Source organism: Acinonyx jubatus, chromosome B4 (genome assembly GCF_027475565.1).
Source record: "Acinonyx jubatus isolate Ajub_Pintada_27869175 chromosome B4, VMU_Ajub_asm_v1.0, whole genome shotgun sequence".
Lineage (NCBI taxonomy): Eukaryota > Metazoa > Chordata > Mammalia > Carnivora > Felidae > Acinonyx > Acinonyx jubatus.
This window is the reverse complement of record NC_069387.1, coordinates 123,281,119-123,303,037: the sequence shown is the minus strand read 5'-3', so window position 1 is coordinate 123,303,037 and position 21,919 is coordinate 123,281,119. Positions and strand designations below refer to the sequence as shown.

Here is a 21,919-nt window from a genome sequence, read left to right as displayed (position 1 = left end):
TCTCCCTGTGTGCATGTCTGACTCTGTCCAGTTTGCTTCTTTTCATAAGGATGCAGTCATAGTGGATTAGGACCCATCTCAGGGACCTCATCTTAAACTTTATCATCTGCAAAGACCCTATTTCTAAATAAGGTCATGTTCACAAGTAATGGGGGTTAGGACTCCAAGACCTTTTGGGGGGACACAATTCAACCCATTACAGAGGGGCTGTTTTGGTATGGGCAAAAGTGATGGCAGGACAACCATAAGAAGGCTCTTTAGATGACCAAGTAAGTCAGAGGTGGTCAGATGAGAAGGTGACAAGGATTGGAAAAGCATCAGGAATTAGGGGCAAGATAGAACTTGGTGACTATGGAGGGGAAGAGGAGTTGACAATGACATTGAGACTTCTTACTTGACCAGTGGTTGAATAGATGAAGTGTTTATTAAAATTGGGAGCAGACACTTGTTTGGAAAATATAATGCGTCCCTTAAACAGGAGTGTGGTTATATGGAGACAAGAGAAGGAAATCCAATGAAAAGGGCTGTGGGCAAAAGAACAGAACATTTACTGAACATGTAGTATGGCACCTATGATTCTGGGATAACAAATAGTAACTTAACAAGGGAAGGCGTGATTAATAACTCTTAATGGCAATGTGAAATCACCCGGAACTGGAGTGGACAGGCTTGGGGGAGGAATGGATGTCAGGAGACTGGTTGGATGTCTTCTGACATCATGTCCCTGAACTTCTGTTTAATAACCATATTTAGGCATTAGTCTTACTTCCTTCCAACAGCTGTCATTCTACACTTGTCAGGAACTGCCCTCAATCCTGCCCAAATGCTTCCTGTTCTGCCAGGTGATCACACCTGCTGGAATCAGGCCAGCCCCACGTGTTGATTTGTTCCTGCCCAGGCAGAAAATGCATCAGAAGCTTCCTGGTTAGGGAACACTTTTTTTTTTTCTTAAAAAAAAAAAAAAAGCCCAATCTCTCATTTCTCAGCATCCCTGTCTATATAATTGGGATAAAAATCTCCACCACACAGAGTAATAGGCAGGATTAAATGAGACGATGCGGGCAAAACCCAAGCACAGAGCTGGGCACGCTGTAAGTGTTGAATGCACATTTGCTTTCTTTATTGTTATTTCTGGTGCTTCCAGTCTGTTCTTGTTGCTCTGGGTACTGTTTTCACACTGCTACCAGAAAGATCTTCCTTAAAACTCAGTCTAAAGGATTGGTTTTTTCTGTGTTTGTTTTCCAGTACCTAAGGAATAAGATCCAATGAACTCAGGGTGGTCATCCCCCTCCTTCTCTAACCTCATCACCCACTGCTGGGCATCTCCTGAGACCCTCTGCTCCATCCCCATAAGACATTTGACTCTCCCATGATTACATCAAGCTTTGTCACCTCCCCGTGTCCTTTCCTACTCTCCTCTGTTTCCCTTCCCTGGTCACTCCTAGACATCCTTAGAGACTCAGACCAACTATGGCCCCTCAAATCTCAAGGTCACCTTCATCCACTCCTAGGCAATGTGATATTCTCCACTTCAAAACTCTTTGTCCTCATTATTGAAATAGCCCTAACCACATGGTTTGTAATGACCTGGTTGCCTTTCTGAAACTGGCAACATTCCTGCAAGATGGATGGTATTTTCGCTTGGTAAGCCCTTGAGATTTTTTGCGATCAATGCAGGTGTATACAGATGCTTTCTGTTGAGGGCACTTCTGTTCAATCTTTCATCTGGGAGCTCATAAAATTTAGCTATATTGGCAACTAAAACAGACACACAATCTGCCTTCATGGGACCCACAATCTGATTTCTTGTCCATCTCTCAGGTGATTCAAAACAAAAAGGATTTTCCATTTCTGCTTCTGGGAGTCTGTATTATCAGAATGATAGTTTCCCTTTTCGCTTTCCAAACATGAAACTGCCTTACAATATTGAATTTATTTTTCCAAACTATAGATGCCACCCTAGAGCTGTACGCTTTCCTTCTTCACTCACGTGCTCTTGTTTAATTTCAGTTTTTACAAACCTAAGTCAAATGTAGGTCTATAATTAAAAACAAAACAAAACAAAACAAACTGATACCCTGTCTCACTCCTCCACCTGAAACCCCTTCCTTACACTCCCCCCTCCCCCTGATCATTTCATATTGTTTTTCCAAATTTATGTTTATGCTGCTATCCTTGACTTTTTCGGATGTCATTTTTGGATATCATCTTGACTTTATGGCAAGGAGGTGAAGATTCAGCATTCCTACAGCATCATATGCTTTCATTTGTCCTTACTCCTTCCTCTCAATACAGTTACAGGATAATGCATGCTAACGAAATAAATAATCAGTGTTTAGATGTTTGGCAGCCATGAAACTCAGCTCCCAACCCGCCTTTGGATACTCTGCTGCGCGATGCTGGCCCTGGGACTTTGCAAAGCACATTGTCTCCCTTTCCAGCTGGTAAGGGAAGGACAGCACCAGCCAGCCCACCCTCTTGGCCCAGCTCTGTGGAGGGCTTCTTCTGATCTTCTTGCTTCTGTAGGACCAACCATTTTTGTACTCATGATTTGAGAGGCCACCTTTATCACACACTAGATTGCCAAATGTCCTTGGGTCTATTTCTGGGTTTCCAACTGTATTCCATTTGTTGATTCATGTGTCGGTCCTGTGTTGTTTTCATTATCCTGGCTTTAAAGTGTGTTTCACATTTGGTAGGGCTAGTTCCCCCTGACGTTTTCCTTTTCTAGTGTTTCCTGGCTCTTCTTCCATGCTCGTTTTCCCATGGGAACTTTTCTAGTCCTACAGGTGTGGGTGATTCTGATAAGGTCAGCAATGAAGAATGACAACTTCCTGAGCGAGTTCACTGCACTATTCCAACCAGAAGCACACAACAGAAGCCTCACTTTATCATGAAAGCTACTCATCAGTGGATTTACATGACTGGTGGTCTAGCTGTCCTATCCCACTGTGCGGGGGTCTGTGGCAAACAACTCACAAAGGCAATGCTAGCTTGGGGAAAATAAGACTTTTAACTGTAAATTACAGCTCTTTGGCAAGCAGAGGTGCCGATAACTTTAAATGGCTATTGCAATCTCAAAACAAATGGGGTAAGCCTTTCGCCAAAAAGTCACATTCAGGTTCAGCGAGCAAGTTACTTAGTAGCAGAACTTACTGCCTCCTTCTCCCCCAGAAAAAGTCACACAATTGGTGAACACCTAATAATGCTAGTCAGATTCAGACGAGCAAAATGGTAAGGTAAGGTGTAGGAGGAGAAAAGGAAAAGGCTCTACTTTAAACCCATTTAATTAGTCAGTGCACCTATAGCCTGTCATGTGATGATGAAGAGGTTAGTGTAATAAACTGAAAAACAATAGCTTCTCTATCCAAGCTCATGAGTCAACAGATTTCACCCGTAAATGTCATGATGCAGCATTTGCAAGATTTGTAAATGATGATGAAATTCAAGGAAATTTTTTTTGCTACCAGAAAAAATTACCTGAAACAAGCAAAACCCATCTATGTTTCATATTTTGTCTTTGTATCTAGAAACAGAAAGTCTGTCTCGGAGGGATGGTGTCGGTGGCTGTACCGATGGTGGCCCATCATTGGTTGTCTTCGTGGCAGGTTTCAACACACAGAAATTTGGTGGCTTGGCAGAGAGAGAGTTCACAACACGTGTTTGAGCTGAAAAGGGAGAGTCAGGGGGACTCTCAAGAAAGCGGTCGGTCGGATTCGTTGGGAATTTGGAGGTGACGAATGGTCAGAAATGAGACTACCTAGAAGATAGCTGTCATTACGTGGGCCATGGGAAGAAGTCTCAGGAAGGCCTGAGAAGGGCTGTTTTGACTTCAAGTGGCAAGATTCTTAGGAAGAATCCTTTGCAAAAGGAAATCTGGACACATTTCCAGTGCTGCTTGGGCTTGTGCGAGAGGAAAGATATCAGCACCCCTCAAATCTTAGCATAAACCACCTCAAGACCTGCGGGACCAAACTGAACAGTATTTCCTCTCTTTCAACGCATGTGTATGAGAGGGCGAGAGACCCTTTTTTTCTGATCTTCTGCTCAGCCCAAGCACTTGGCTTTGAGAAAAGAGGAAGAACTCTGTGAGGGGCAGATCGTACACTCAAGATGAGGTTTCCTGATCTGCCCCTCCTGAGTTCTGGCTTCTGGGACAAGAAGTGTCTGGCCTTGCGTGGAAAAGCAAGGGCCCCTTTGCTGCAATTTTCAGCTGCCTACAAGTGTGACCGAGTTTTTCCTCATTTAACATTCATCAAAAGCAGGGACAGAAATGGTCTCACTTCAGCTGAGAATAAAATCTGTGTGCTTATCACAAGTTTGACCAAGAACTGAGTATTTTTGCACTAAGAACAATAACACACAGATCACATTTCAAAGGTGAATTTTATTTTTAATTTCCAACATAAAATTTATTATGCACACAGAGGCCTGAAAGAAATCAAGAAACAAACATGTGTATAATTATTTTGGAACAGCTAGGTCTATAGTTAAGTCTGTTTTGTGTTGGTAAAAAAAAAAAATGTGTTTTCAAATTCTTGTATACTTTGTCTTAGGCTATATTTTTATTCATATTACTTTGGTTCATAATTTCCATACCTTTCCTACTCAACAGTATCAATGTATTTTCATGTTTTAAATGGTACTTATCCAACTAATTTACAACCCTTATTTAGATTAAATACGTAGGGGCGCCTGAGTGGCTTGGTGGGTTAAGCATCCGACTTCAGCTCGGGTCATGATCTCCCAGTTTGTGAGTTCGAGCTCCACGTCGGGCTCTGTTCTGACAGCTCAGAGCCTGGAGCCTGCTTCAGATTCTGTGTCTTCCTCTCTCTCTTCCCCTCCCCTGCTCATGTTCTGTCTCTCAAAAATAAATAAACATTAAAAAAACTGTAGGTGAAATATGTCAAGCTACCTATAGAAAAACTAAATTCCATTTTGCCTTAAGCCGATTATTTAACAAAAATATATTGTGTTCTCCTTACCAGTTTTAAAAATTTATAAAAAGAAAAGAAAGATGGGGCGCCTGGGTGGCTCAGTCGGTTAAGCGGCCGACCAGCTCAGGTCATGATCTCGCGGTCCGTGAGTTCGAGCCCCGCGTTGGGCTCTGTGCTGACAGCTCAGAACCTGGAGCCTGTTTCAGATTCTGTGTCTCCCTCTCTATACCCCTCCCCTGCTCACACTCTGTCTCTCAAAAATAGATAAGCATTAAAAAAAATAAAAGAAAGATTAATTTTATGAAATGTAAGTTAAGTATAATTACCTTTTTTCCCCCAATAAAGTTTGGTTTAAAAAGTAATTTTTGGTTTTAAATAAGGGAGAAAAATCCACTCTTGCACATGCCATATGCCAGATCCATCAACATCTTATATAGTAGAAATTTATTGTAAGATTTTTAGTCTTACCTGCAATACATTTAAAAAGTTAAGTAGGGGGAGGGAAGGAGAAAACAAAGAGGGAGGCAAACCATAAAAGGCTCTTAAGTACAGAGAACAAACTGAGGGCTGCTGGAGGGTGGGGGGGGGTAGGTGGGAGGATGGGCTAAATGGGTGAAGGACAGGAAGGAGGGCACTTGTTGGCTTGAGCACTGGGTATTATATGTTAAGTGATGAATCACTGGGTTCTACTCCTGAAACTACTAATACACTGTATGTTAACTAACTTGAATTTAAATAAATAAATGTTAAATAGAAGGTTTTTTTAATGTTTATTTTTGAGAGAGAGAGAGAGAGAGAGACAGAGACAGAGCACGAGCAGGGGAGGGACAGAGAGGGGGAGACACAGAATCTGAAGCAGGCTCCAGGCTCCAAGCTGTCAGCACAGAGCCCCGCACTGGGCTTGAACTCACAAACTGGGTGATCATGACCTGAGCGGAAGTCCAGCGCTTAACCAGTCGACTGAACCACCCAGGTGTCCCATAAAGTTTAAAAAGAAGGAAAAAGAACTAAAGTTTCTTCTACCCCCACTCCCAACCTGCATCAGAATCGATACTCTTTATGGAGAGTGAGAAACCATGGAAAAGATCAGGCTAATCAGTAGACAAAAACAGAGCCACAGAAACAATTGCTTAAAAGACCACTGGCAAATTATTATTGGATTATGATACCTGCAAGTCACTGACTATGCTAATATGTCACAAGTTGTACATATAACTTTTAAGGGACCTTGGAAATTATTTCAAGGGTTAGAGAAAGGGGAGTCTGGAGACTGGTTGGTTCAGTCTCACCGGAGACCCACTCTTGGTCTCCTGCTCAGAGTATCTGAGTGAGTGAGGCAAGGCCCCAGGGTCTCAGGCCCCTGTTATGTGGGTGTTCAACCAGCCCTGTCTCCAACCTAGGTCTATTTCTCACCTCCTGCTCGATTTGCTTTTCCGCTTCCTGAGACATCCCAGGGCTGTCAGTCATGAATTAGCCTGCCTTCCACTGGCTGCTGCTTCTGCCTCTGCTTGGCCATCCACAGTTCAGTGTGGGCAGGCAGCCCCCCAGTAGGGAAGCACTTAACCGAGTCAGGCACCATCGCTCGGCTCCCTCCCCCTCCTTTGGGCCAGTGCCAGCCTTCAGCTCTTTCCCAGAGCTGTTCGGAGCTCTTTGTCTTTTCCCTTTTCTCTCGTGGCCTTCTCCCAGCTTCCTCTGGCCATGCCAACCCCATGTCCCCACCCCTACTCCCCAACCTAGCCAGTGCCCTGCCATTTCTTTCCTTTTTTTTTTTTTTAATTTTTAATGTTTATTTATTTTTGAGAGAGAGAGAAACAGAATGCCAGCAGGGGAAGGGCAGAAAGAGAGGGAGACAGAATTCAAAGCAGGCTCCAGGTTCTGAGCTGTCAGCACAGAGCTCTATGTGGGGCTTGAACTCATGAACTGTGACATCATGACCTGAGATGAAGTCAGATGCTTCACCACCTGAGTCACCCAGGCGCCCCTCTGTCATTGATATCTTATCTTATTTGAGGATGATGTGGGTCCCTTCCATCATCTCGGAGTCCTTATTTGCCACTTGTCCTTTGATAAGCCCTGGGTAAGTCATATTAATAGATAGCGACTCACAGCCCAACACAGAGATACAGCCACTAGAAACCACTTAAGAAGGAAGATAGCCATGCCCTGATTCCGGGTGGTGCAGATCATCTAATCATCTAATCAGCATGGCTGCCTCGAGGTGGTGATGGTTGTGGGTCTACTATTTGCCAGTCCCCTTGTTCAGAAGATTTATTTAAGCCTCTCTGACCTCTACGAAGTGGATGTTCTCTATTTTGCAGATGAGGAAACGGAAACTCAGAGGTGTGAGTTGACTTGCCTCGGGCCCCAGTTGGCAGAGACAAGACTGGAAGGGAAGTCTGACGCGTAAGTCCCTGTTTTTCGCACTGCCTGTTGCCTTGACTTTAGCTATTTTCTGAGTGGTTTTCAGCACGAGGAGACTTTTTTTTTTTTTTTCCCAACTGTCCATTATATTTCTGTTTAGTTTCTTAACTACTATTTCTATTTAGTTTTTGAACATCATCGGCAATTTCTGTTTCCAAGTGTACTCAGTTGAATCATCCTTTTATGGATGCAGCACACTGGCTCATGGATGGATTGGCTGTGGTCTCGCTCATCTCTGCCAAACCCTTCCCTGGTGCCCACTAAGCAAGAGCTGCCTGTGTTTGTACCATGCACGGACCTCATTAGTAGCTTTTATCAATCAGTACATCAGGTGCCTTCCTGTTTCTGTTCCTGAGACTTCCAAATGTGCCCACAGCACAGTTGCTGTGATGCATGGTGGTGTCACCCACTGAGGTGGGTCCCAGCTCAGTCCCAGCTCGTGTGCCGTCTCGGCTCTTGTGCCCAAGTTGAGTGGCACACGTTAGCATTCTTCACAGGAGCCCGGGCATTCTTTTGTTACTCTCTGGACCACGTAATTCCAGAGTAGGTCTCAGATCATGTGTTCTGGTTGCAAAGAGGAGAGATCTAACATTAATTGGGTGGAATACTCAAGCCAAACATGGTACGAGCCATTCGATATACATTATCTCATTTAATCCTAAGACCCTTCAAGAGAGACTGAGGACGCAGCACTGAAGTCATCTGTTGGTTCATCGGTGAATAACATCAAAAGGGCAGTACGATCCGGCCTGTGTCAGGTTGCCAAACGTTGTGAGTACAGAAGCAAATAAGAAAGAAACCATTTCTGCCCTCGTGGAACTTGTTGTTCCAGGAAATCATAAACATTGAAACAAATAATTCCAAGTATTATGGGTGTTATGATGCTAACAGCATGGTTAGGGTGAGCGATGCAATGACTACTGCCTCCATTACCATGCTCACAACTGCTCAGGCACTCTGTTAATCCCATTACTGGCATTGCTCAGATATTCCCTATAAGCTCTTTACGAGGTCTGAAATCACAAAACCCTATTTTCTCTCGAGGTGACAGAGGCTTAGGGAGTTAGCTTACTTGCCCAAGTTCCCATTAGCAGAGTTGTTCTGAAGGTTAAAGAAGAAATTTTGTCTAAGTCTGGCAGGCGATGCAAGCGAGGGGCCCGATTGCCTGGGTTCAAATTCAAGCTGTGCTATTTATTAGTTGTCACTAAGTCTCGCTGTGTCTCAGCTTCCCTCACCTGTGAAATGGGGATACTAGTAGTGCCTACTCATGGTTAGTATTATTCCCATGTTGCTGTTGAGGGACCTGAAGCAGAGGTATCAAGTCATGGGCTCAAGGTCAATGGAAAAGCCAGGACTCGGCTCAAGTCTACCCTGTTGCAAAGTTAATGCTTTTACTATCTTTTCGCCCAAGACCTCTGAAATAAGTCAGATATTTTCTAGGTGACCCAGAACATTAAATTGGTTCTTGGACCCCCTGATAATGGTGTCAAACAGGGTAAAAGGCCAAAGCACCTCTTGAGAGATGCCGTTGGCCTCCATCATTTGATATCTGGCTCTAGACACTTTACAGATGATATTCTAGGAGCACCATGTATGGGAATGGTTCATTCAAGGGGAATGTGATTAAATATAAGCCCTGGTGTGTACATGTGAATTGACAAGGAAAGAACAAATGGACGGGTCTTTGGTGCAGAGACCTCTGGCATCGTGTGTGACTATGTGTGTTTAGTTGGGGTGAGGTGACTTCATTTGCATAGGGAGCTTCTCTTTGGGATAAAAGAGACCCCCTTTCTTCCAGAGGCAAAAGAAAAATGAAGCTGTTGATGTGAGTGGCCCCACTGAGAAATGCCAACCCTCCGTTAAAGGTGTCTGTCTTGTGTGATCGGTGTTCACAGGTCGAATTGCCAAGACCATTTGTTCTCTGCGACATCTGTAGACAGTGAGCCTGATGTTTCTTCTGGGACACGTACACACACACGCGCACAGACACACACATTTTGGCTGGTTCAGGCTCCTTGGCTGCCAGGATACACCCTGCCTTTGTTTCAGCAACAGCTGATAACCCCATTAACATCTTGCTTACAGATGCTGGCAGCCTCCCAAACCAGTCCTCACCTTAGGGCAGACTGCTCCAGAACATTCCTCCCCTTTCCTCCCCCCACCACAAACCTATTAGGACCAAACATGTTTTTCCTTTTACCTTAGACATGCATCTTCTTGTCTGGACTCTTGTTTTTCTCCTATGCTGATTTATGAGGAGGATTTAAGAAAAACTCTGATCCTCAGCTGGTCCTAGGGCTAGAACTTGTTTCTAAGAGGCAATCTCGTGGTTCGAATTCCAGTCCGACCCCGGCCCTGCCCATAATGGATGCCCGTGAACACACAGACAAAAGTAAACCCATTGAACATGCATCTTTTAATCAGTCACCAAGTTTGGGGTTTTCTTCCTCCTGAGTATCTCTCAGAACTGTCCATTTCAACCTCCACACCCCAGTCCAGAGTACCACAGAATTTTGCCTGGACTTTTCCAATAACCTCCTAGACCTTTCCATCAGTCTCCTTGCCTTCGCTCTTTCCCCACTCAAATCTACTCCCTGCTGTGTTCCTTCTAAAATGCAAATAAGATCTTGTAAGTCCCTTGCTTTAAGCCTTTAAATGCTGCCCATATATCTACAGGACTGAGCATAGGGTTTGGCTTATGGTGGATGCCCAGTAAAAAATTCTGGAATCAATAGAGTTGAGTCTTCAGTTGAATCCAATGGAATACCCATTCTGAGAACTAAAAAAATTACCTTGTCTTGAGAGCTTTATCCCGTTTTAGTGCTCACCTTTAAACTCACCTGAAATCCTTTCTTTCATTTGGGGGGACACTTCTACTTATAATTCTGCAGTCTGTGACTTTGTGGGTCTTATGGAAAAGAATAATCTCATATTCCAACAAAAAACAGAATGTTAGAACTGGAAGGGACCTTTGAAACCATGCTTCTAGCTTCAACAGGATGTATAACATGTTTGGGTTCCTGATAATTTGACTAAAGGGCACATGATTAAAAGGTGCAAACAGCTGCATTGGTGTCCACCAATAGGGCAGCCAACTCTCAACAAGGGACACAGCTGTCCACCTACAAATGAGGACAACAATCATGAAAAGACAAAGAGCTGTTTTTATTTTAAATTCTTCAGATGACTTTATTATTATTAACTAAAGCTTGTGCTTTGTTAAGATTCCCTTAGTTTTTACCGAATGTCTTCTTCCTGTTCCAGGATCCCATCCAGGACGCCAAGGACTTGGGGCTATCTATAGTCGTAGGCACACTATGTTGCTGGTGCTTTTTAAATGGGAAATGTCGGGAGAGGTATGCCTTCTGAATGTTCAATAACAAGTGAGTTAAGTTGGGTGACTAAGCCTATTGCAGAGTCTGAACATGAGATGAAATCTGCATGTGGGTAACAGTGGGACTGAAGAGGAAGCAACTGGCACTTTCAAGTGTTGAGTCAAGATGTCCTATGAGCAAGATTTGGAGCACAGTGAAAGAGACATCTTCCAAAGGAACAGAGTAGAGATTGTTCCTGAAGGGTTTGAACAGCATAAGCCTGAGGCAGAAAACATATGCTATTGAAAAATGGATGTCTTTCTTTTGGAACTAATGCTAGTGTTGGATTTATTCCCTCTTATAATTTACCTACCACCTGAAGGGAAATTACCTTTTATGATGGTCGGAGGGGCACCTAGCTGTCTCAGCCTGTAGAGCATGTGACTCTAAATCTCAGGGTCGTGAGTTCAAGCCTCACATTGGGCATGGAGCCTACTTAAAAAAAAAAAAAAAAAAAGAAAGAAATCCCATGGTGGTTGGAGTCTTTCTGTTGATCCACTGGTGGAATTATATAGCCAGTCAGACAGAGGGAACAAAGCTTACAGTGCACTGCTGGATTTCATTGTGCCCAGCTTTGAATCACTGAAGCACGTAACTCTAAAAATAACTTAATATGTTTGATGCATTTGTTTATTGCTCTTTATCTTCTGGAATGCTAAATAAATCATAGGGACTCATTTTCAGTGTTGAATGTAACTTAAGTTTTTTACCTTGTGGTCTTGGCCTGGCTGTTTAAATTGGACCAATTTCATTATTGACTTTTTTCCCTTCACTATACATTGTTCCATTAATTTCCCTACAGTCGCTTTTCTTGATGTCCTGCCTTTCTAAGCTTTGTTGGGGTGGGGAAGGGTAAATGAGTTGCTGAAATATCAAATGCAGACTGCTCCTGAGCGGTTTGGGTTTGTGGTTTAACCAGTCTGTTAGCAACTTGATTCTTTCATTACTAGATCAATATTTTCTTCATTTTTTTTTCCCTCCTAGGATGTAGGTATTGGAATTGTGCTTTGGATCTAGATTATGTCCAATGTCTATATGAAGTTGTACTAAGGAACCATGTATACATTTGTATATGCATTCACTTCATAAATATTTTGAACAATGAACTATGTAGCATTGTTATTCTGCAACATACCAATCCCATGAAGTGTTCTTAAAAAAAAAAAAAAAAGTACTCCCTGATCAAATACATTTGAGACACCTGTCTTAGAGGATCACAAACACGCCTGAACCTATTTTAAGAGTTGAGCAGTCTCACAGTAATTAATTTCTTGTTGCTCTCTGTCTATATTGCCCTTAGAAACACTGTTATGTTAGCTATTTCTATGTATCCTTGAATGTCAGGCCTCCCTGGTTACCATTCCAATCTTGCTGATCATTCTTCTAGTTCTGTTTACCTGGTTTCTGAAGTTAACCACTGTCTCCTGACCTCTTCCACTCCAATTGCTGCTAGGAAACTCATACCATTAACTCAGCCTATAGAGGACAGTCATTGCTGAGTTTCTGAATGATGCTGGTGTCCTGTTGACCAACCTTTTCCTAATCACCTTGGTAAATGGAATGTTCTCTGGGCCCCCCCTAAGGAACATGGACCGCTAATAAATTCTCTTCAGTAGACCCTTTCTTAAATGCCCACTTTCATGGGCTTTTTGGTCTCTTCCTCCACAATCTGTCCAGTAGATCTGGTATCTTTATTTGCTATTGACAGTTATTTCTTCCAAGTTTCCAATATCCATTTTGGCAGTCCATATCAGACTGGTGCCCAGGTCAGTGTTTTAACAACAAACAGTGTATTCCAACATTTGTTGGGGATCTGTGTTACAGAGAGTACTCTAATACCGCAAAACTCTCCCTTATCCAATGTTATTTATTGTTCTACCAAATCTAATACCTTCATGATCCATCTCTGACACTCTCTCCCAATTCCTGACTGGTACATTTACCTACATCTGTTGTTCAGTTGGTGTAGAGTCAGTTGGTGTATCTGGCCAACAACTTCCTCAGTCAGGTTGGGCTGAAATTTGAGCCTGATTATGGGACGGGTGGCCAGGAAGGGGACCAGAGTCAGATCCTGAGAAGGGAAGGCTTTGTCTTTTAATATAGCTGTCTCCTTTGAGGCTTTTGTGCAACCTTCAAGTAAGAGTGGGTGGGGGTTGGAGGCTCTGTCTTCTAATAAGGAGGAGTGGCTCAGTTCTGCAGACCCAGAGTATTCAAGGAAAACTGGTAGTTCAAGATTCTTAGGTACACCTACCCAGATATTCTCATCTCAAGCATCTGGGTCCCACTTCATCAGAGCCTAACTTTGGTATTAGAAAACTTTGTTAGAATTAGAATCCAACCTTCTCTAAAGTTCTACTACTCTTACAATTGGGTATGAGTCTGGCTTTGGTTCAACTGGCCCTCTGGCTATAGGATAAGAAAGTGTCTTTAAACACTATCAAGAAGCCCATTGAATTTCACACTCTGAATTTATGAGTGTGAATTTATCAATGTGAACCTATGATGTTCTCATTCTTTAGCGTATTGAAGGCACTCAACAACAACTACCCAGTTTCACTATCTGTTTTTTTTTTTCAAATTTATTTATTTATTTTGAGAGAGAGAGAGAGAGAGAGAGAGAGAGAAAGAAAGTATGTGCAGGGGAGGGGAGAGAGAGGGAAAGAGAGTATCCCAAGGAGGCTCCATACCGTCCGTACAGAGCCTGACTTAGGTCTCCATCCCACAAATTGTGAGATCATGACCTGAGTCAAAATCAAGAGTCAGACCCTTAACCAACTAAGCCCCCAATTTCACTATCTTTATAATGACTATTTTTCCCTCATTCTTTCCCTTGTAAAGATATATTACACTATCTAGTGCATCTCCTTAAAACTGTACTCTATCCAAGTTCAGGGGAAAGCATTTACTGTGCTACAGCATGCCAAGGACCATCAATCTGTAATGACCAGTAGAGGGGAGGTCCTCGCTGCTGGCTGCAATGAGGTAGGTTATCCAACTCCAGAATCCTTAGAGGTAGTTTTCTGGGATAACTCTAAGTAATAACTGTTTTATGTTTGGTTTATTAGAAGCAGAGTCTAAGATGGGGATTATTTTGCAAGTGATTTGTTAAGGGAGCTTTCAGGAGAAATCTGTAAGGAAGTGAGAGAAAAAGCTTTGCAAAGATAGGGGTTCAGCTGAAGTCTAGCCTCAATTACATCCCATGGGGAGCTACAGAGCATGAATGATGCTACAGACTTATGTCATCTTGAAGTGGGATGAGCTTTGTATGCCAGTGTTTGACAGTTGTCACCTTAAAGTGACCCTTTAGGAAGGAGGGAAGAACCTGTCTGAAATCCCTAGGCAAGAAACTTCCTATAGGCTAATAGGCTAATAGGCTAAGGGCAATCTTTTTTTTTTTTTTTTTTTTTTTTTTTTAAGGGCATAGCTATGAGTTGTTGGTAGCTAACAGATCGTCCAGGGGATAGCTACACCATCTCAAGAAAGGAGATGTGGGTGGTGCACCCAATAGAATCTACCATAGCAATGAACTTTGTTAATATCACATGGAACCAGGGTTCTCTGAAACACATTTTAGGAAATATTATGCCATATGCCAGGCACTGGAGGGAGAAGCAATGCATGAACAAATAATAGTAACATGATCTCCTCTATCTAACATTTATTTATTATTCCTCACTAGGTGACAGGTGCTGTGCTAAAGGTAAGGTGACTAACCATCTTGATTTATCCATGGCTGAGAGGGCTCTTCAAATGCAAGCCTCTCAGTTTTAAAACTGGGACAGTCCCGGGAAAACCAGGATGAGTTAGTCACTCTAGCTAGGTGCTGGGAATATAAGGTGGAGTAATAACGATTGTCCACTGCAAGAAAACAGCGTCTTCTAAGTTCAACGAATAACGTGCCAGGGATTCCCAGAGAACATGGCTGCGGACTTTGCCTATGGAGAAGTCATAGAGGAGGAAGAGGCATTGTACTGACTTGTGCTTTTCTAAAACCACTAGGCTCTACCATTTCTCTGGGCCCAGAGAATGCAACCAGTGCCCCAGGGGCCAGCCCTAGCTCTTGTTCCAGCAAATATGATCATACTCTAAAAGAAATGGAGGCTGAAGAAGTGCTCACATCATGTTAAATCTACCCATTTATTTCAGGATGGAAGGGGCTGTTCTAAATTGCAGCAGGTATATTAAAAATAGTGTCCACATTCCTTTCTTCATTGACTCAAAAATATCGAGTACCTACTAAGTGCCAGACAATGGACAAAAATCCCCTTATCTTCTTGCAGCTTATATCCTAGTGACAAAGATAGGCAATAATTATGACACATGGTGATGAATGATCTGGTAAAAAGCAGAAAGACAAATTCGGAGCCTAATGAAATAATCCAGGTAGGAGATGATGGTGGTTTGGATTAGGACACTGGTAGTGGATACAGTAAGAAATATTTGGGTTCTGGATGTATTTTGAAAGTGGAGCCAACAGGACTTACTGAAGGGTTGAATGAAGTGTAACGGAGAAGAGTGAAGGATGACTAAGGATGGTCTAAGCAGTGGAAGGATGTTGCCAAATAATGAGCTGGGAAATGTTGTGGGAGGAGCAGGTTTGAGAATGGGAGGAAGATCAGAAGTTCGGCTAATAGGCACACAAGTACAGAAGTTGAGTCGTCAATTGGACATATGAATCTGGAGTTCTGGAGAGGCCTGACAAGGATGTATAATTTGGGGGAGGCTTCCATTTATGGATGGTATTGAAAGCTATAACTCTGTATGAGATCACTAAGGTAGAGGTACGTGGAGAAGAGGTACAATGACCAAGCTCTGACGGATCAAGAAGAATGAGTACAAGAGACTAAGCAAGAGCATCCAATTAAGTAAAAGCAAAACTAGGGGTATGTGTTGTTCTGGAGTCCACAAGAAGACACTGTTTCAATAATGAGGTCACGATCGCCAGCGAGTCAAGTAAGATAAAGACTGAGAATTAGCAACATGGAGGTGACTGATAACTTTGATAAACCCAAGTTTTCACCACTAAAATAAAAAAAAAAAATATTTTAGATCATTTTATTTTCTGGGTTATCTCCCAACTTTACTTTGAAAAATGGTCCAAAGTTTCCAAAAAGTGGTAATATTTAGCTTTTAGATTCTCACTCAGACTGTAGCAAACTCAAAGTAGGGCTCTTATCTTACTTCCCTCTAATATAATGCTTGGTACATAGTAGATGTTCCTAAAATATTTGACATATAAATGAAATGGATGTGATACTTAGCATGCAAGTCTCCTCTTTCTCCTCCTTCACTTCCTTATTTTTCTTCTTTATACTGTCATCTGCTTTTTCAATGTCTTTCTCAAAAGATGAAAGATTCAGTCTTTCATGGATCTCCATCTTTGATAAAATGAACTAATGAAAGAAGAAAAACATATTATTTTTCTGAGGACTTATTGCGTACCTATCACAATTATTTTCTGAGGACTTATTGCATACCTATCACTAGACCAAGCATTTCATAAATGTAATCTCCACAATAACATTGTAAGGCAGACAGTATTCTTCCAATTTTACCATTTTATAGGCTAAAAAATTGAGACTCATAGCAGTTAAGCAATATGCCAGGGTCTTTAGAGTAGTGCTTGCTGTGTGTTCACCCAAGTTCATTTTATTTTTCTTCCGGGCACACAGAAGAGCAGACGTTTCCCAGTCTCCTTTGTAGTTAGGGATGGCCATGTGACTGAGTCCACAATGCACTTTGGGCACAATGATATGTACCACTTTCGGTCTTGGTCCATCACAACCTTATATGAATAATCTTGTCTTTCTTTCTGTATACAGGAGCTACATAGAGCAAACTCTGGGACCTGGTGCAGCCACAGGATGGAAGGAAATGGGGTCAACGAATGACTATGGGATTGTCTGTCAAGGAGGACCATGGACATTTGCAAGTGTAAGAAGTAAATTTATTTTGTGAGGCCTTATGATTCGGGAATTCATGACTACAGTTAGTATTAGTTACCTTAAATGGTTATACAGCTTGCAAGTCTGAAAGCTTATTTAATGGAGGGACAAGACTAGAGGTCACTGGGATTGGGGAGAGCAGGCATAAAGTTGTAGACACCACATGAAAGATAAGGGATTTAAGTGACCCTCCACACAACACATATTATATGCTGAGATGTCCCTCCATCTACCCCCACCTTGACCACAGAATGCTGTCCAGAGATTTCCCCTTCAGGCCACAGATGAGTAGAGTGCTCTCTGGGGTCTCTAACCACCAGTCAAGAAGAAAGACTAAAAGGTACTGAGAAGGGGGGTTTCCTAACACACAGTCTGGTAAAGTCAATGGTGACCAGCCCCACTGCTCAGCTGAGAGCTGCCCATCAGTTCTTTGGCTCCTCACTGCCATTCATGACAAGGAAGCAGGATTACCAGACATGAAGAGAGGCACTAACATGAAATACAGGGACCATCATGAGTAAACAAAGGAAATACAACACAGAGGGAACATGGACATGAGGGAATGTCAAACCGTCTTTCATTAATGTTCTTAAGAGAGATAAGATAGTCCACGAGTGACGTGAGAAAAAGATGCTCTAAAGTAAAGAAAGAGAAGAAAACCAGTTTTGGGTAATTAAAAACATGAGGACAGAAATAAAAATCTCCACAGAAGAACTGGAAGATAAATTTGAAGAAATATCACAAAAAGTTGAGCAAAAGGACAAAGAAATAAAAATAGAAATGAAATTGTGACAATACAAGAGGTCCAAAAGAAATTCCAGAAAAAGAGATCTGAGGAAGCCACAGGGAAGGCTGGAAACAATCCATGAAATGATTTAAGAAAATGTCCCAACACTAAAGGATGTGGGGGTTGACTGATCAGAAGAGTTGTCACCTGGTGCCTGGGGGAAAAATGCTCTGTATGAAGGCTTATCATGAAGTCTCTGAGTATTGGAGACAAAAAAAGGATTCTGTGGGTTTCTGGAAAGAAAAAACAAAATGGATTACCTACAAAGGCTCAGGTATCAGAACAGCTTCAGCTTTTTCAACAGCAGCATTTCCAAAAATTCTAAAAGCAAATAATATCCAACTAACATTTATATATGTAGCCAAATAATTAATTATAACTGAGGGTAGAATAGTGATATTTTCTAATATTTAGGATCTCAAAATGCTCTCAAAAATCCACTGGAGGATATACTTCAACAAAATGAAAGAATAAATTAAGAACAAGAGAGACATGGAAATAGCATGGAGCAGGGCCCAAAGAGGAGAGAAATGGGGAGAATTCCCAGGAGGATGGTGAAGAGATATCCCAGGATAGCAACTGTGTCCACACGTGTTGGGCAACCCAGCAGATCTGAGCAGAGACAGAGCCAATGAGTGTTGTCAATACCAAGTTCTCAGTAACCTGAGTGTAGAATACCCTGGAAAGTCTTGTCTGGACTCTGAACTATACCTTGCTTCTCCTGACCGTATGCTGATGAAGTTCTTGCTCTCTGCTTCATACCCTGCTGCTTAGATAAGCTGAGAACATTCACTTATTTAAGGAATATTCTGCTCTGACCTGACCTTGAGAGCTGGACTCGGCTCATGTAAATTCAGAGTAGCCCACTCACCCCCACTATGTTCCTTCTTTACCTCTGGTTCTTGACCCACACTACCACCTTGCCAGACAAGCTCCAGGGTTTCTGAAGTGAGATCTGTGTTTTTGAGGACTTGCTTGTGACCTTGCCCAGTGACTTCCCCAGAAGTCAGGGGAGCTGAAGCTAGACCATGGCTTAGAGATTCACTCAGCTCAGCCTGTTTTCTCCTGTGGATCCCTATCTAGCAGGGACACAAGTAGGTTTGTGCTGCTATCCCATTTTCCAAATTGAAACCCATTATTTGGATCTTCATGGTAAGTGGAGATCCACAAATAAAAGCTGGGGAATGATTAACACAGAAGGTGGGATGGTAGTTACTTCTGTCGGGGGGTGAAGGGTGAAGGGAGAGGCATGTGACTGGGAAGAGACACAGTAGGTATCTAAGGGACTAGCAAGGTTCCTGTCATTAACTGAATAGTCATGCAAGAGTACTTTAAGCTGTGCTGTATGTATGATCCATTTCATAATTTTGAAAAATGAACAGTTAAGCCGAGTAATTGTCCAGGTTCCTTCCAACAACGATGAGCTCTGATTCTGTCAGGCTATGAGTGGAATTGGATGTGAAGAATGAATTCGATGAGATCGCCCTGGCGAGGAGAGCACTGATATGGTGTGAGTGTTTGCAGGTCCTAGCGATAAGGGTGGTGAACCGCTGACCTACAATAAGGGTCAGAGAAAACTCTGTGAGGTAGGTGGATCAGGAAATGCTTTCATCCTTGCATTGCCTCCCCCAACCTGGTTTATTCTCAGCAGTGTCCAGAAAGATTCTTCAGTAACTTCCGTCAGATTGTTTCACTTTTCTGCCCAAAATTCTCCGTAAAGTTCTCATGTCTTCCAGGGTAGAATACAGAAGGATAATATATTATCTGGCCCCATGCCGCCTCTGTGGCCTCTTCTCCAACTATCCTCATCTGCCAGGCACAATACTTTAGCTACTCTAATCTGCTACTCTTTCTCAAAGGGGCCAGGCACTCCTCTGCCCCAGGGCCTTTGCACTTTCCAGCTTCCTCTGCCTGAGGATCACTACCTACTGATATCCTTCGGGCTTACATCCTCATTTCCTTCAGGTTTCTGCTGAAAGGCCACGTTGTGAGGCCTTTCCTTTGTGAAATTTCAACTCCTTCTTTTATCTTTAGCATCCCTTTCCCTTCATATATTTCTCATTTCATACTTTTATTTGTTCATTCATTATTGCATTTTTTCCCTCCCCATCTTCCTCTCCCCATTAGAATACAGCCTCCACGGGAGCAGGATTTTTGTCTGCTTTGTTCACAGGAATAGTCCTGATACTCAGAGAATGTCAAAGCAACACCTAAGTGTTCCCCTCAGCCTGCCTGGTCCTAGGACTCCACTTTTCAGATCTGGGGTGTTTCCGTGCATAAGGAGTAATTGATGGTGGATGTTGAAAAAGCATGTTCACCCTGAAGAGCATGAAGAATGCCAGTCCAATGCCAAAGCTTATTATTACCACTAGAAAAACACAAGGACCTCTGGTAGGCCTGGGAGTAGCCCGACCTTCCAGACTCCCATGGCACCTTCCAGATTGCCTGAGCTGCCCCGTTGGCATGCTCTGGGCTCTCTCAGACACAATTTAGCCAATTACTTGACATGCACACTCTTATTGCCTTATAATGTTTTCATCGAGTTACAACTTACAACAGATCAGGGCAAGCCTAAGTAAAAACAGAGAATTGCTCTTCTGGTGGAGTGGGTCCAAGCTGACGGCAGAGCAAACACCAAAGACTACTCAGGGCTTAACGGAATTATTCCTCCTATTTGATTTGGAAGGCTTTGTTGATCCCAAGTAAGAAAAATTCAAAGACTCCCTCATGCCCAGAGACTGAGTTTGCTTGAATGCCCCATTACGGATGGAGGAGCTGGGCTGAGTTTTTGGAAGGGGAAAAAAACAAAAACAAAAACAAAAAAGCAAAACGAAACAAAAAAACCACTAGTGAAAACTTCCTAAGTAGGCAAAGGGAAAGTCTGTGACCTGCAAAAAATCTTTGAATGGACCAGTGGATTTGCTTTATACACAGCAGAGACTCTAGCTGTGAATGAGGGGGCAATATACCCACAAAGCTCCCTCACCTTAAAGTTATTCACCCGGGCTGTGATTTATCAACTGTAGGAAAAAAAGGTCTGGACAGAAGACTTCTGGTTTCTTGGCAATAAAGCAAGGCTGACCATCTTTGGTAAAGGAAATGAGTGGGCTCTTATCATAGTCCTTACCTTTGCAAAGTGTTTTATATTTTAGAGAGCATGCCAATGCCACTGGTTTACCTTCTCAATAGTTCTGGAAAAGGGACAAGAAATACGGTCCCCCATTTTGCCATTGAAGAAACAAGGACTCAAGCAAATAGTGTTTGTTGCCCAACATCCTTTGTGCAGTGCTGCCCTGTGCTCTGTGATATTCTGGAATATTCTATAGTTACGTTGTCTGGTATGGTAGTCACTAGCCACAGGGGCTATTGAGCACTTGACACGTGGCTAGTGTGATGAAGGGACTGAATTTTTAATTTTTTAAACATTTGAACTAACAGATTTAAACAGATTTAACAGATTTGTGGCTAATGGCTACCGTGTTAGTAGCAAGTAGACGCAACAGGGACTCTAATCAAGAATGGCTCATTCCATGCCCATTATTTCCTAGTCTGGGCAAATTCTAATTAATTCTGCAACAGGAAGTGAAATTTGCTAAGAATGTCATCGCTTTGGGAAGGGGTGAAACGGAATTGGCCCCAGAGGCTCTCAGTCCAGCATACCTGGGTTCGATCCCACGGGTGTTTTCATGTAGGCGAGCGCCTGCAGCTTGGTTTTCACAGTAAAACACAGGATGAAATCTGGTTGCCATTATGCCTGCTATACGATCTTCTCGTGGCTTCCATTTCCTCAGAGCAAGAAAAAAGGCCGTAGCCTCCCAACTATGCTAGAATGATAAGCACCTATTTAATCTCTGTCACTGCAAAGAGAACAGAATATCTCCTTTGAAGTGAGAAAAGTTGTTTTGTGAATTTAGGCCAATTCCCTTGGGGTGAGGTGGGAGTGAGGGAGGTAGAGAGTTAGGCCAGGCCTCATGCTTCCCAGCAAAATCCCAGATCTGAGGAAATATGTTAGGATTCTGTGCTACAGAAGGAGGAAGGGAAGAGGCGGGGGTTGGGGGTGGGGTGGGGTGGGGAGGGATTCACACTTAGTGGGAGCAAGTTGTTCATTTGTTTCTACATCAGCCTTGTGGGTTTGGAACCACTATAAAGCAGGCTTTCTCAACGTCAGCACTATTGATATTTGGGGCCAGGGAATTTTCTGCTGTGGGGGACTGTCCTGTGCATTGCAGGATGTTTCACTGCACCTCTGGCCTTTGCCCATACCCCAGTGGTGACAACCAAAAAATGTCTGCAGATGTTGCCAAGTAAATCCTGGATGCATCCAGTTTGAGAACCACTGTTGAAGAGTCACCTTACATGAATCTATCCAATATCGCATGGCCAGTATTTTGCTTGGAGTATTTTTAAGCTCAGATTCTCCATCCCCCGATCCCCAAAGCCTATTTTTTTAATGTT

The 21,919-nt window shown here is 42.8% G+C and overlaps 1 long non-coding RNA gene across 1 annotated transcript; it reads left to right on the top strand.

Moving 5' to 3' along the window:
• The first annotated feature begins 3,583 nt into the window (after nucleotides 1-3,583).
• LOC113602874 (uncharacterized) lies at nucleotides 3,584-11,197 on the top strand. The gene is made up of 3 exons (XR_003424404.2): nucleotides 3,584-4,380; nucleotides 7,256-7,340; nucleotides 10,623-11,197. It is a non-coding gene; the product is annotated as an uncharacterized LOC113602874 (long non-coding RNA).
• The last annotated feature ends 10,722 nt before the right edge of the window (nucleotides 11,198-21,919 follow it).